Here is a 13,454-nt window from a genome sequence, read left to right on the forward strand (position 1 = left end):
AAGACGAAAAAATCGCTAGATGAAAAAACTCGCGGAACGAATTAATTTCGTCTTGCGAGGCACCACTGTACTCAGTTTTAGTAGTCTTTGAAGCAGGCACATCGAAAGTGGCAACACTTGGATTCTGTTTGTATATATTCATGATAAGCACTGTTGGAACTACTCTAAAACTCCACTCCTTTTGTATACTTCCAATAGCTATGAATCGGTACTTTGGGGGCGGGGAGTGTAACTTTATAAAATCTGTGTTTTGTGGAATCTGCATTCCGCGAATGCTGATGGAGAAACTGAAGGCACAATGTCCGTTACCTAGATTCACAAAATTGTGACACACAAAAGATGGAGACATATGATGTTTCTCAAAGGGGCCTTTCAACTGCCTAACGGGATGTAACCAAAATTAGGTCACTGGATTAACCTTAATTGGGGTGTGTGTGCCTCAAACATGCTACTTGAGAAGGCTGGAAGTTACAAAGCTCACCAGTCACAAAATGACAGCAAATGGAGATGGTTTGACATAAATGGCTGGCAACTGAATCTAATCCCTCTTGGAAATTGCTAAATTCTTTGTCTCAGTGATTTTCTTATGTCAGGGAGTTCCACAGTTAACCTGAAGAAAACGTTATGGATATCAGAGTATCATAAGTCTATTTTAGGTACGACTGCTGGTGCTGCTGCTTGCGTGAGTGTTGGGAGGACCGCTCCCTTTCTGCCAACTCCATCTGGCCTAAGGGGCGGGGCCTGCACTCATCGCCACAGCATAAGAGGTCTGGGAGAGGCCTCTGGGACACGACTGCTGGTGCTGCTGCTTGCGTGAGTGTTGGGAGGACCGCTCCCTTTCTGCCAACTCCATCTGGCCTAGGGGGCGGGGCCTGCACTCATCGCCACAGCATAAGAGGCCTGGGAGAGGCCTCCGGGACACGACTGCTGGTGCTGCTGCTTGCGTGAGTGTTGGGAGGACCGCTCCCTTTCTGCCAACTCCATCTGGCCTAAGGGGCGGGGCCTGCACTCATCGCCACAGCATAAGAGGTCTGGGAGAGGCCTCCGGGACAAGACTGCTGGTGCTGCTGCTTGCGTGAGTGTTGGGAGGACCGCTCCCTTTCTGCCAACTCCATCTGGCCTAGGGGGCGGGGCCTGCATTCATCGCCACAGCATAAGAGGTCTGGGAGAGGCCTCCGGGACACGACTGCTGGTGCTGCTGCTTGCGTGAGTGTTGGGAGGACCGCTCCCTTTCTGCCAACTCCATCTGGCCTAGGGGGCGGGGCCTGCATTCATCGCCACAGCATAAGAGGTCTGGGAGAGGCCTCCGGGACACGACTGCTGGTGCTGCTGCTTGCGTGAGTGTTGGGAGGACCGCTCCCTTTCTGCCAACTCCATCTGGCCTAGGGGGCGGGGCCTGCACTCATCGCCACAGCATAAGAGGTCTGGGAGAGGCCTCCGGGACACGACTGCTGGTGCTGCTGCTCGCGTGAGTGTTGGGAGGACCGCTCCCTTTCTGCCAACTCCATCTGGCCTAAGGGGCGGGGCCTGCACTCATCGCCACAGCATAAGAGGCCTGGGAGAGGCCTCCGGGACACGACTGCTGTTGCTGCTTTGTGAGTGCCGGGAAGACCGCTCCCTCTCCTGCCAACTCCATCCGGCCTAGGGGGCGAGGCCTGCACTACCATCACGGTTTAGAGGACAGAGCAGCTACCGGCAGCAATGGACAAAATAGTTTTAAATGTTTTAATTGCTTTAATTTGCAGCACCTTAAATGGGGGTTGTTGTTTTTTATAATATTATATTATTTCATTATCTGCTGCAAATGTTAAAGATGTTTTTATATATTTTAAGGTGTTTTAAAGGTGCTTTTATTGTTTACTTTGTTGTACCACCGTGAATGGTGGTTTTTATTTATGTATTTTTGTTTGTTCCATTTTGTTTTTTTTGTTTTTTGGGGGGGTTGGACACTGAGTGGGGCGGGGATTGGTTTTGTTTGGGTATAATTGTTTTGGTTGTTTTGTTTTCTATTTGTAAATGGAGGTTAGTATGAGGCTTGGGATTGCGACCGTGGAGGGGCGAGGGAGGTATGGCGGTGGGGGCAGATGTTATAGGCGAAGGGGATCGAGATATGGATATGCTCGTACCCCTTCCAATCTGCGCCCCATCCCGAGAGACGAGGGTAGGGTGAGCAAGGATTACTCACCTCCTTCACTGGTGTTGTGCAATGCCAGGTCTATAGGCAACAAAACTGCTACCCTGCGAGATTTCTTTATCTCGCAGGGAGTTGACCTGGCTTGTGTGACGGAGACCTGGGTGCGCGAAGGGGTAACTGTTACCTTACGAGAGATGGCGCCCCCGGGTTTCTCCGTCCTCCACCAGTCACGGACTGTGGGCCGGGGGGGAGGGGTGGCAGTATTAATCCGGGAAGATTGTTCTTTCAGGGCTCTACCATCGCCATCGATCCCCGGCATTGAATGTGTTGGCCTAGTGTGGGGCTCCGAGGAGAGCTTGGCTGTCTGGCTGGTGTACCGGCCACCTAGCGCACCAGCAGCCACCCTGTCAGGCCTGCTGGAGGCGGTGGCCGGCTGGGCCTTGGAGTTCCCTAACCTACTGGTATTGGGAGACTTCAACTTCCACGCTGATGCCACTCCCTCCTCACAGGCTCTGGACCTGGTGTCTTCCATGGCGACACTAGGGCTCTCCCAGTTTGTATCGGGCCCCACACATCAAGCAGGCCACACGCTGGATTTGATCTTTGGCGCCGGTATAGATGTGATCATGTCTCCTTCGATGAAGGTGCCATGGTCTGATCACTACGCTCTGAAAGCCAGGATTGACTTTCCACCCCCACCCTGCTTAGGTGGCGAGCCGATTTGGGCTCGCCCGCGGAGGCTGATGGACCCGGATAGATTCCGTCAAGCCTTGCGGGACCATGCTCCCCCTGGCGACTCATTGACTGAGCTTGTTGAGGGCTGGAATACCCAGCTCCTGGCAGCCATCAATGAGATCGCACCTAAGCGCCCTCTGCGACCCCGCAGAAACCGGGCTCCCTGGTTTACCGAGGAGCTTCGGAAAATGAAGCGGGACCTCAGACGGCTAGAGCGAGTATGGCGGGGTGCCCGTGACGGAGCCTCAAGAACATCTTATAGGGTTTTTATGAAAACCTATGAGATGGCAGTGAAGGCTGCTAAGAAGTCTTACTTCTCGGCCTCCATTGCATCCGCTAGCTCTCGCCCGGCGCAATTATTTAGTATAATTCGGTCTTTAACGTCCCTTGAAGGACAGCCAAATTTAAATAACAATCTGACACACAGCTGTGAGGCATTTGCGAGCTTTTTTGCGGAGAAGGTCCTGTTGCTCCGCCATGACCTCCCTGCCAATTTGGATACAATAAAGGAACTGGAGGCCCCTCGACTGTCCTCGGGTCCAGTATTGGACCACTTTGACCGGATATCTCCAGCCGATGTGGACAGATTCCTCCAAGCTGGAAAGCCCACCACCTGTCCTCTGGACCCGTGCCCGTCATGGCTGATTAGAGCGTGTCCAGACGAGGTGCGGGGCCCCCTGGGGGATATCATCAATTTGTCCCTTGGCACCGGGATATTCCCAGGGGAACTGAAGGAGGCGGTGGTGCGTCCGCTCTTAAAGAAAACATCATTAGATCCCTCAGATCTATCCAATTACCGCCCGGTCTCGAATCTTCCATTCCTGGGTAAGGTGATTGAGAGAGCGGTTGCTGAACAGCTTGGTAGGTTTCTGGATGAAACATCTGCTCTGGACCCATTCCAGTCCGGCTTCCGCGCTGGTCATGGGACCGAGACGGCTCTGGTCGCCCTAACAGATGATCTCCGCAGACAGCTGGATCGAGGCGGGTCGGGGCTGCTGATTCTTTTAGATCTGTCAGCAGCCTTTGACATGGTCGATCACGAACTCCTGGACCACCGCCTTGCCGACGTGGGGATCCAGGGCACAGTCCTTCAATGGCTGCGCTCGTTTCTCTCTGGTCGGGGACAGAGGGTGGCGCTTGGGGGGGAATTGTCATCACGCCACTCCTTGGTGTGTGGAGTGCCTCAGGGTGCAATTCTCTCCCCGATGCTTTTTAACATCTTTATGCGCCCCCTCGCCCAGCTTGTCCGGAGTTTTGGGCTGGGTTGCCATCAGTATGCTGATGACACCCAACTCTATCTGTTGATGGATGGCCATCCTGACTCGGCCCCAGACACACTGACCAGATGTCTGGAAGCTGTGGCTGGATGGTTACGTGGGAGCCGGTTGAAGTTAAATCCTTCGAAGACAGAGGTCCTCTGGCTGGGGCGGGACGATATGGGATCGAGGGGGCAACTCCCATCTCTTGCGGGGGTGCAATTAGTGCCAGCACCGTCCGTTAAGAGTTTGGGTGTAATCTTCGATACCTCCCTCTCTATGGAGTCGCAGATTACAGCTATAACAAAGGCGGCATTTTTTCATCTCCGCCAAGCTAAGCAGTTAGCCCCTTATCTCTCTCGTCCTGACCTAGCCACTGTGATCCATGCGACGGTCACCTCCAGACTGGATTATTGTAACTCGCTCTACGTGGGGCTGCCCTTGAGACTGACCCAGAAACTCCAGCGGGTGCAGAATGCCGCGGCGAGACTCCTTATGGGGTCTTCGCTGCGAGAGCACATTCATCCGGTATTATACCAGCTGCACTGGCTCCCGGTGGAGTACAGGATCAGGTTTAAGGTGCTGGTTTTAACCTTTAAAGCCCTATACGGCCTAGGACCCTCGTACCTACGGGACCGCCTCTCCTGGTATGCCCCACAGAGAAACCTACGGTCTGCAAATAATAACATCCTCAAGGTCCCAGGCCTCAGAGAGGTTAGGCTGGCCTCAACTAGAGCCAGGGCCTTCTCGGCTGCAGCTCCAAACTGGTGGAATGCTCTGTCAAAAGAGACTAGGGCCCTGCGGGACCTGACATCTTTCCGCAGGGCCTGCAAGACAGAGTTGTTCCGCCAGGCCTTTGGTCAGGGCGCAGCCTGACTCCCTCCTCTGGCAACCTGCACATAATTCTACTTAATTGGTTGCCATCAATTTGATTTAATTAATTTTTATAATGAAATATTTTTAGATTGTGTGATTATTTGATTGATTATTTTATTGTTGTTAGCCGCCCTGAGCCCGGCTTTGGCTGGGGAGGGCGGGATATAAATAAAATTTATTATTATTATTATTATTATTAGGTAGAATCTGCTGGAAGCTCGCAGCTGGAGATGGCTTTTTATTTGCAATTCTCCCCATGTGCCTTTCAGCATTCTTATTCCGTTGCCTCCCATTTTCCTTTCCTCTATTCTGTTTTTCATCCCAGCTCTTTATATACATTTGCTTCTTCTGTAAAAGCACCACCCTTTTTATCACCTTCCTCTCTATTCCAGTTTATTAGTCATGGCAGTAAAGTACCAACCACTGGCTGTTTCCCTCAAGAGGAAGACGCTAATAAATGTCTCCCATCTCCCAGCCACCTTTCCTATGCTCCACTTTCTCTGCTCTGCCCCTCCCCGAAAACTGGTGTATGTATGTGCAAACAATCACATGGTCTGCCTGATTTCTGTATGAAGGAATCCCATTCCAAACAGGACCTCAGTGGGGGCACTGCAAAAACAAAGACTCTTACTTCATCCCACAGACCTCATTTGGCTCCTGTGTTTGCTATTTATTTTTGTGGGGGTGGGGGGAATCAGGCTATTAAAGAAGTTCCATGACAAGAAACATTGCATCTAGCTGGGCCCTACGAGGGCTCCAAAGTCCATCTTGTTGAGCAAGCTTGGAATAAAAGGATCTTGGCCTCTTGGCTGTGTCAGGGCTGCACAAAAATGGCTCCCTCAAAACAGCTAAACCTGCAGGTAGAAATTCTGCCTCTCCCTCCCCAAAGTGGCCATCATTTCTGTGCTCCTAAGGCATCAAGATCAGCCTATGATAATGTGCCAACAGAAGAGGGGAAGGACTGGGGAAGGGGTTGATAGTGTGGGTGCCTTGAAGTCGAGTTTGATTAGGTTGGTTTACTCTTTAAGTCTGCAAAGAAGCTTTATTTTGGACCTGAGGGTGGGGGGGTTAGGACCTTGGGCATTCTCTCCCTCAGTGTGGTGTAGTGGTTAAGAGCGGTAGTCTCGTAATCTGGTGGACCGGGTTCGCATCTCCGCTCCTCCACCTGCAGCTGCTGGGTGACCTTGGGCCAGTCACACTTCTCTGAAGTCTCTCAGCCCCACTCACCTCACAGAGTATTTGTTGTGGGGGAGGAGGGGAAAGGAGAATGTTAGCTGCTTTGAGACTCCTTCGGGTAGTGATAAAGCAGGATATCAAATCCAAACTCTTCTTCTCCTTCATCCTATCGCTGCCATGCTGGCATAGTGTTGCCCTTTGCCAACAGAATCTGACAACTGTAATTCTTTGGGCTCCTCCAGACGACCCAATTATTCGGCATTTGTCCTGATTTTCTTGCCCAAAGCTTACTTTGTGTCTAGTCGAGCATTCATCCTGATTCGTTTATGAGGCACTTATACGACAATGAGCATTCATCCTGATTTTCTTGCAGGGTGTTTGCACATCTGCCTGTTAATTAATTACTCATTCATCCAACACTTTTGAAGACATTTCCCCATCAGTTTTCAAACCACAATGTGTTTTTAAAAAATAATATTAAATTGCGGATTTGTTGCTTCAGGATGACAGAACTCGTCAATCCACTTTGAATGCACAAACCTAATGCTCTGGTGTGCACTTGTATCCCTCCTGCCAAATATTGTCAGTTTGGAGGCACCCTTTTTGCCTCACATACTAGGGAAGCTGCTACACCCTGCAAATTTTGTTGTGTCATGGCGACCCAGCTCATTCTACACTGGCAAGGATATATGCAGAGGAGTGAGATGGCAAAGGCTATTTTAACAGCTTGTTTTAATGAGGTAAGGCAAACAAAGTTCTCCAAGGGCTCATTCAGACTTCCTTTTGTGTTGGGTTGCCCAAAGTTGTTCAGCTTCCCCCCTCCCCAAAGTCTCGAATGAAAAGTTTTCCAGCTATTTTTAAGGAATAGACTTCCAGCACAGGTTGCCATACATCAATCATACATGTTTTTGCCCTCACGTTTTCCTCAAAGTGTGGATGAGCCCTTAGTCTGGAGAAAAAGAGAGCTTTAAGACCTGTGCAGAAAAGAACATACAGTATAGGGTCAGATTCAACTAATGAGTCCCATTAGCAAAAGCCAAAGCAAAATACAGCAACCTCAGCTAGCACAATGGGTCTGCCCCCCAAATTGGCTTGGAGGGTTGGGAGAAACCCCAGAATGGTGCATTGTGGGAGGAGAGGGGAGTTTATATGGCAGTGCTTGCATTGATGGAACAATCTCCTTAGCACAACACTTACTTCCTCCGAAAATGGGGCGGGGGAGGGGGAAGCATTCCAAATGATGGGATTGGAACAACTGTACCAAATGACTTGTTACCTGGAAAACCATCTGCCAGTCATTACCTAACTACCAAAACACCCGTAATTTCAAACAAAGCTTCTCTGCAACATCCCATCCTTTTCACGAAACACTTGGCTTTCTAAATTATTTTATTTAACATTCATTTCAGACATTATTATTATTTCATGTAAAAACTATCTTACTTGTGGAGAGTTTGAGCTTCTCTGGTGGTGCTTGCAAAGGATCCATTGCTGTGAATGGTTGAAGGTTAGACCTATGATTGACATTCAAAGAACACTACATATTTAATCTGATTCAGTGGTAATTTGTTCTCCCCTGGATACTGAAAAACAATGATTTCTACTGGGTGCCATCCAACACTGTGTGAGTGGACTTCCTCTCATGCAGTGGGACTTCTGTTTCTTCTCTTCCTCACTGCAGTCTCTCCCACTCATCCCAAATCTATGCCAATGGGCTTCCCAACCCCACAGACCAGACCAGAGAGTGCTGGGGAGCTGTAGGGGGAGAAAGGGAAAGTCCCTTCCACGCTTGGTCTGAGACTGCTGGATGTTAGCCATTGTGAATGCACTGCCATAATATCAAAGAAAAGGTGGGATTTGTGTACTTTCTCCTTGGCAAGAACCCCTTGATAGTGTACTCAGTGCTATTCATTTCAGTTCCAAAAGTGTCTGTGCTTAATCTGATTTTTATCGAAGACTAAACCTATCAAAGGATGATCTGTACCGCCGTTTACAATACTTCACAATGCTATGAATCTATATTCCAAATATAAGTCTCTGAAATCTGTTGATTCATTTGGTAAATTGAAAATAAGAATTGTTTTAACAAAAGAGAGAGAGAGAGAAAGAAAGAGATGTGTATTATTTCAGCTGGGAAGTTCTACCGTCTCCACTAAAGACCCTCAATACATCTCTTCTAGTGAGATAATAGTATATTTTAATTGGTTCATTAATCATTTAGTTTTAAGGAAACATGGTAAATGACAAACAACTTTTATTAGCAGAGAGAGAGTCCTGGACAGGATGCAGCGACCATCAACAAATGTACAGTAAATGCTTGCATCCCAGAGGGAGCTTTGAGCTAAATGACTGCTTATAAAATCCAATTCTAACTTCTCCAGCTTGCTACAGATGTAATCTTGTGCTCGTAATCTGCCGCTTCCTGTGTGCTTTCATGCTTTTTATGCCTTATTAAGTTCTGTGGTGGCAAACATCCCTCTGATTGAATTGCTACTGCTTAATTAGACCGATACATTCAAATTAAGATGTTAAATGCCATTTAAATATATGGTGTTGAAATCTAATATCATGGTTCATCAATGTTTGGAATTTACTTTAATAGAACATAAGGATTTGGCCTTTGGGATTTATTCTTTTTAATTTTGTTTTCAGTGTGAAACTGTCCCCCCCGCCCCTCAACGGCTTTGATAAATTCAGGCATATCAGACATGAGCACTTATGACGATGTTCAACACAGCAAATATATGGTGTTGAGCTTGGCGGGAGGTTGGGGGGGGGGAGGAATGAGCTTCTGTAGAACAGAACTGCTTTGTAGTATCACTTCCTGGATTGTGTTATGGAACGGAACTAAATGCAGAGAAAGGAAGAATGTGATAGGCTGTGGCTCATGGAGGAATTCTGAGCAAGCAGTTTGCGGATAGGGACTGAGTCATGGTGAATATTTCTTGAGTTCTGGGTCACTGGTTCAAACTGGGCTCGTGCCAGTCATTACTGAGGGCTATTCCTCTTTGCTGATTGCTCAATTTGCCTGTGCAAATAGGACAGTGAATTAGGTATAATATTAAGTGGACAGTCTACTGAGCAACATAGCAACCACCTCTTAGCTAATGACTGTGTTACAGTTCAGTTTGGTCACATAGCAAACCCTGCCTATTTTCCAGGGACAGTCCTGGATTTACAGAAGTTGTCCCAGTTTCTGATTTGATCCCGGAATGTCTTGCTTTTCTTTAGGATTCCCCTATTTTTTATCAGAGAAATGTTAGCGGATATGGTAGGCCATCCCTATTTTCTTCAGAGAAATATTGGAGGGTATGGAGTTATGTGACCCCCGAGCCAATGATATAAGTAACTATACAACCTTAGAAGACATCTGAAGGCAGCCCTGTGTAGGGAAGTTTTGAAATGTTTAATATTTTATTGTGTATTTACATATATTGGAAGCCACTCAGAGTGGCTGGGGCAACCCAGTCAGATGACTGGGATATAAATAATAAAGTGATGATGATGATGATGGAATAGAACGTCCCTATTTTCATAGGAGAAAAGTTGGAGGGTATGATATAGGCCTGAAGTAAATACTGGGAGGCACAATATCTTTCAGCATATAAATGAACAGTCCGGATTAGCTACCCTCCCGCTCAGCCCACATATTTGCTGGACCCATCATGTGATCGCTGAAAGCACTTGTTCGTTGATACCTGTGGAATGTGGTATTGCACCGGGCTCTGGCAGACTCTTTTGATAAATGTGCCTCAGCTGCCAAGTCCAGCTGCTGCTCTCTGCTTAACTAGCTAGATAATGCTCAAAGGCACTTTGAAAGGGGTAGAGAGGAAGTATGGAAAACCTGGGCTGAGTTCTGTTTGAGAGTACTTTTATTATTCCAAGTCATGATGGTTCAGTTGTGTAAACAGGATGCAGCCAATCAGTGCTAGGCCAAATTAAATGTAAATCCACGACGTGCCAAGCATCAAGCTTTGTCATCTTATCAATCCAGCCTTGCCATTGTGTTCCCAAAGCCTCACAGGCTTTCCCTTGAAGAAGATTTCGACTTTCCTCATGCTTTAAATCTTCCACAATATTTTTGGGTGACTGCTCTGCGGCTTGCTTGAGACAGCTTCTTCTTCACTGCTTCTTCAGTTATTCCAGACCAGTTTTCCCAGGGGAACCAAGGGTAGGAGGGTGGGGCAGAAAATAGTGCTGAAAACATAGTATTGTGAGACTTTAGTTTCATATGAAGAGCATGTGCAATGAATTAGGAGGGGGGGATATTTGATAGGACTATGTATGGTTGAGAAAATACAGTGGTACCTCAGGTTAAAAACTTACCGGTAATTCGTCCTGGAGGTCCGTTCTTAACCTCAAACTGTTCTTAACCTAAGGTACCACTTTAGCTAATGGGGCCTCCCGCTGCCGCCATGCCGCCATCGCGCTATTTCTGTTCTCATCCTGAAGCAAAGTTCTTAAAATAAAAAAAATTCCTTACAGTAGCACCTTAAAGACCAACTAAGTTAGTTCTTGGTATGAGCTTTCGTGTGCATGCACACTTCTTCAGATATACACTTCTTCAGCTTCTTCTGCTACTGTAAGGAATTTTTTTATTTTGACTATGGCAGACCAACACGGCTACCTATCTGTAACAAAGTTCTTAACCTGAGGTACTATTTCTGGGTTAGCAGAGTCTGTAACCTGAAGCGTCTGTAACCCGAGGTACCACTGTAACCTGCTCTACAGAGAAGCTGAGTTGAAACCAGCCCCTTTGGCTGGGTTGGCCAGCCTCTGTCCCACAGGCTTAATTAAACCCAACAGGCCTTTCTATTTGGCCCACTTTGGCCAAGCGATGCCAGTTACCATGCACCTGATGTTATATGTGGGTCTGTGGAGGAGGGTGTCCTTTTTCTGGAGGCTGAAAGAATAACAGCCATGTACAAATAATACTAACAGTAGACCACCATCAGTTCCCACTGCAGATTATTTGTATATTACAATTTCCCCCTTTATTTCCCCCTTTTGTCTCTCTCTCTCTTATTTAATTTTATTTCTTCTTTTCTTTTTTCTTCCCTTGTTAAATCTGCAAAGAAAAAGAAAAATTTAAACCAAAACATAGCAAAATAACATTGAGATGAAAGGTAAGTGGCACAGATCACTGAGGTCACTTGCCATAAAATGCTGTGGGAGGGGAAGGGTTAAGCGTTGCTTCTTGCCCCAAATTCTTCCAGTGCTGCAGAGCCATGCTCTGAAACTTTTATTACCCACATCTGAATGTAATGGTAGTACTTCAACACCTCTTTAATATTTGCATGATCAAATGGCAACACACGCACTGTTTTGATTTGCAGCGCCGCATCCAAACCCACCCTATTTTTTTTGTCCATTTTCTGTGGCTTGGAGCCAAAAGAGAGCGAAAGAAATGGAAATGCCCCGGGCATGCTTTATTGCCGGTAAATGGCAGCGCCTGCAGTGGATACCAACATCTTTAGCGTGACCGGTATTATTGGTGTTAATAACTTCAGCATGTTGCCCTGATTGTATCATCACCTTTGAAGCTGTTTACACGACCCATTTAAGAATAACTAGCACTGGTGATATTTCAGTGTCACTGAAGATATGTTGCTGTACGCTGGAGGTGTGACAGTCACTCTGCTGGCCCGCATGAAAAACTCAAGAACGGTCTGCTTCATCGGTTCACATCTGGAATGATTAACTGTGTCGCCCAAGTGCCCATAAACCTATATAAGTGTGCAACCAATGTTAATAACATAAACCTTTGTCATCGGAGCGTTAAATCTAAACGGCAGATGAAAAGCCTCCCTTGGGGATTATTGCGAGGGTCCATAACTGCAGCCTGTTGGGATAATGTATGTTGGCAGTGTTGAAAGTGAGTGATCATGGCAGGAGCGGAGGCCAGTTTATTTATTTATTCCATTCATATTCTGCCCTTTCCTCCTCAAGGAGTCCAGTGGTGGTGATGATAGGAAAGTACCAGCGTAAGCTGTAAGCTTAAATGCTTCCCCCCTCCAAAATTTATTCAGTGTTGTCTGCATTCAAGGGAAGCGAGTGCAGTGCTTGCTTTTTAAGCAGACATGCTAGGGCTCAGGACTATATATGGGAATTCTGCCATCTTGCCCTAGATGTAGCCCTCCGAGTGCTGTTGGACTACAACTCCCATCATTCCTGGTCGCTGGCCATGCTGGCAGGAGCTGATGGGAGTTGGAAGGGACCCCAAGGATCATTCAATATCCCCATCTCTGCTCCCTCCAGTGATCCATGCTCAGTAAAAAGTGGGCTTTACCCTGCTCCTTAGGTGAGAACCTCAGCAAATACATGCTCCCAAGCCTATATCCCCCCATAACATGAATACTGCCAAGGCAGGATACATACTTGCAGGAGAGAATCAATGGGAGACATAGGGGTGCTTAACCCTCTCCCTGCTTACTGAGCTGCATCTACATATTCCTCTAGTTGTTCCTCCTGAGGCAGGTATTCTCCAAATAGCCCAGCTTGGGGGTGGGGATGTAAAATCATATTGGGGAGGGAGACTTGCAAGGGAGACTCAGCAGGTAGATGAAGAGGGTTAAGCATTCCCCTTCTAGCCAACTGATTCTCTAGTAGTGGACTTGCCTCCCTCTTCCTCAATTAGTGTTGTTGTTGTTTAGTTGTGTCCGACTCTTCGTGACCCCATGGACCAGAGCACGCCAGGCACTTCTGTCTTCCACTGTCTCCCGCAGTTTGGTCAAACTCATGCTGGTAGCTTCGAGAAAACTATCTAACCATCTCGTCCTCTGTCGTCCCCTTCTCCTTGTGCCCTCCATCTTTCCCAACATCAGGGTCTTTTCCAGGGAGTCTTCTCTTCTCATGAGGTGGCCAAAGTATTGGAGCCTCAGCTTCAGGATCTGTCCTCCCAGTGAGCACCCAGGGCTAATTTCCTTCAGAATGGATAGGTTTGTTCTTCTTGCAGTCCATGGGACTCTCAAGAGTCTCCTCCAGCACCATAATTCAAAAGCATCAATTCTTCGGCAATCAGCCTTCTTTATGGTCCAGCTCTCACTTCCATACATCACTATCAATGAGTGTTACAAAGCGTTATAAAGCAACACAGGTGAGGAACTCGGGTTCCCCCCTCCCTACAGTGGTACAAATCAGCTTTAACATTTGCTGTCCTTTTAAAAACTAGATACAGACAGACACAAATGTGAAATCTCTGACATTTGATGGGTGGAAATTAGTTTTCTACTAGGAGAAGGAGCAGGTGACCATGTTGTTTGACAGGGTGTCTATTC

The sequence above is a fragment of the Podarcis bocagei genome, assembly GCF_964188305.1.
Source record: "Podarcis bocagei genome assembly, chromosome: 11".
NCBI lineage: Eukaryota > Metazoa > Chordata > Lepidosauria > Squamata > Lacertidae > Podarcis > Podarcis bocagei.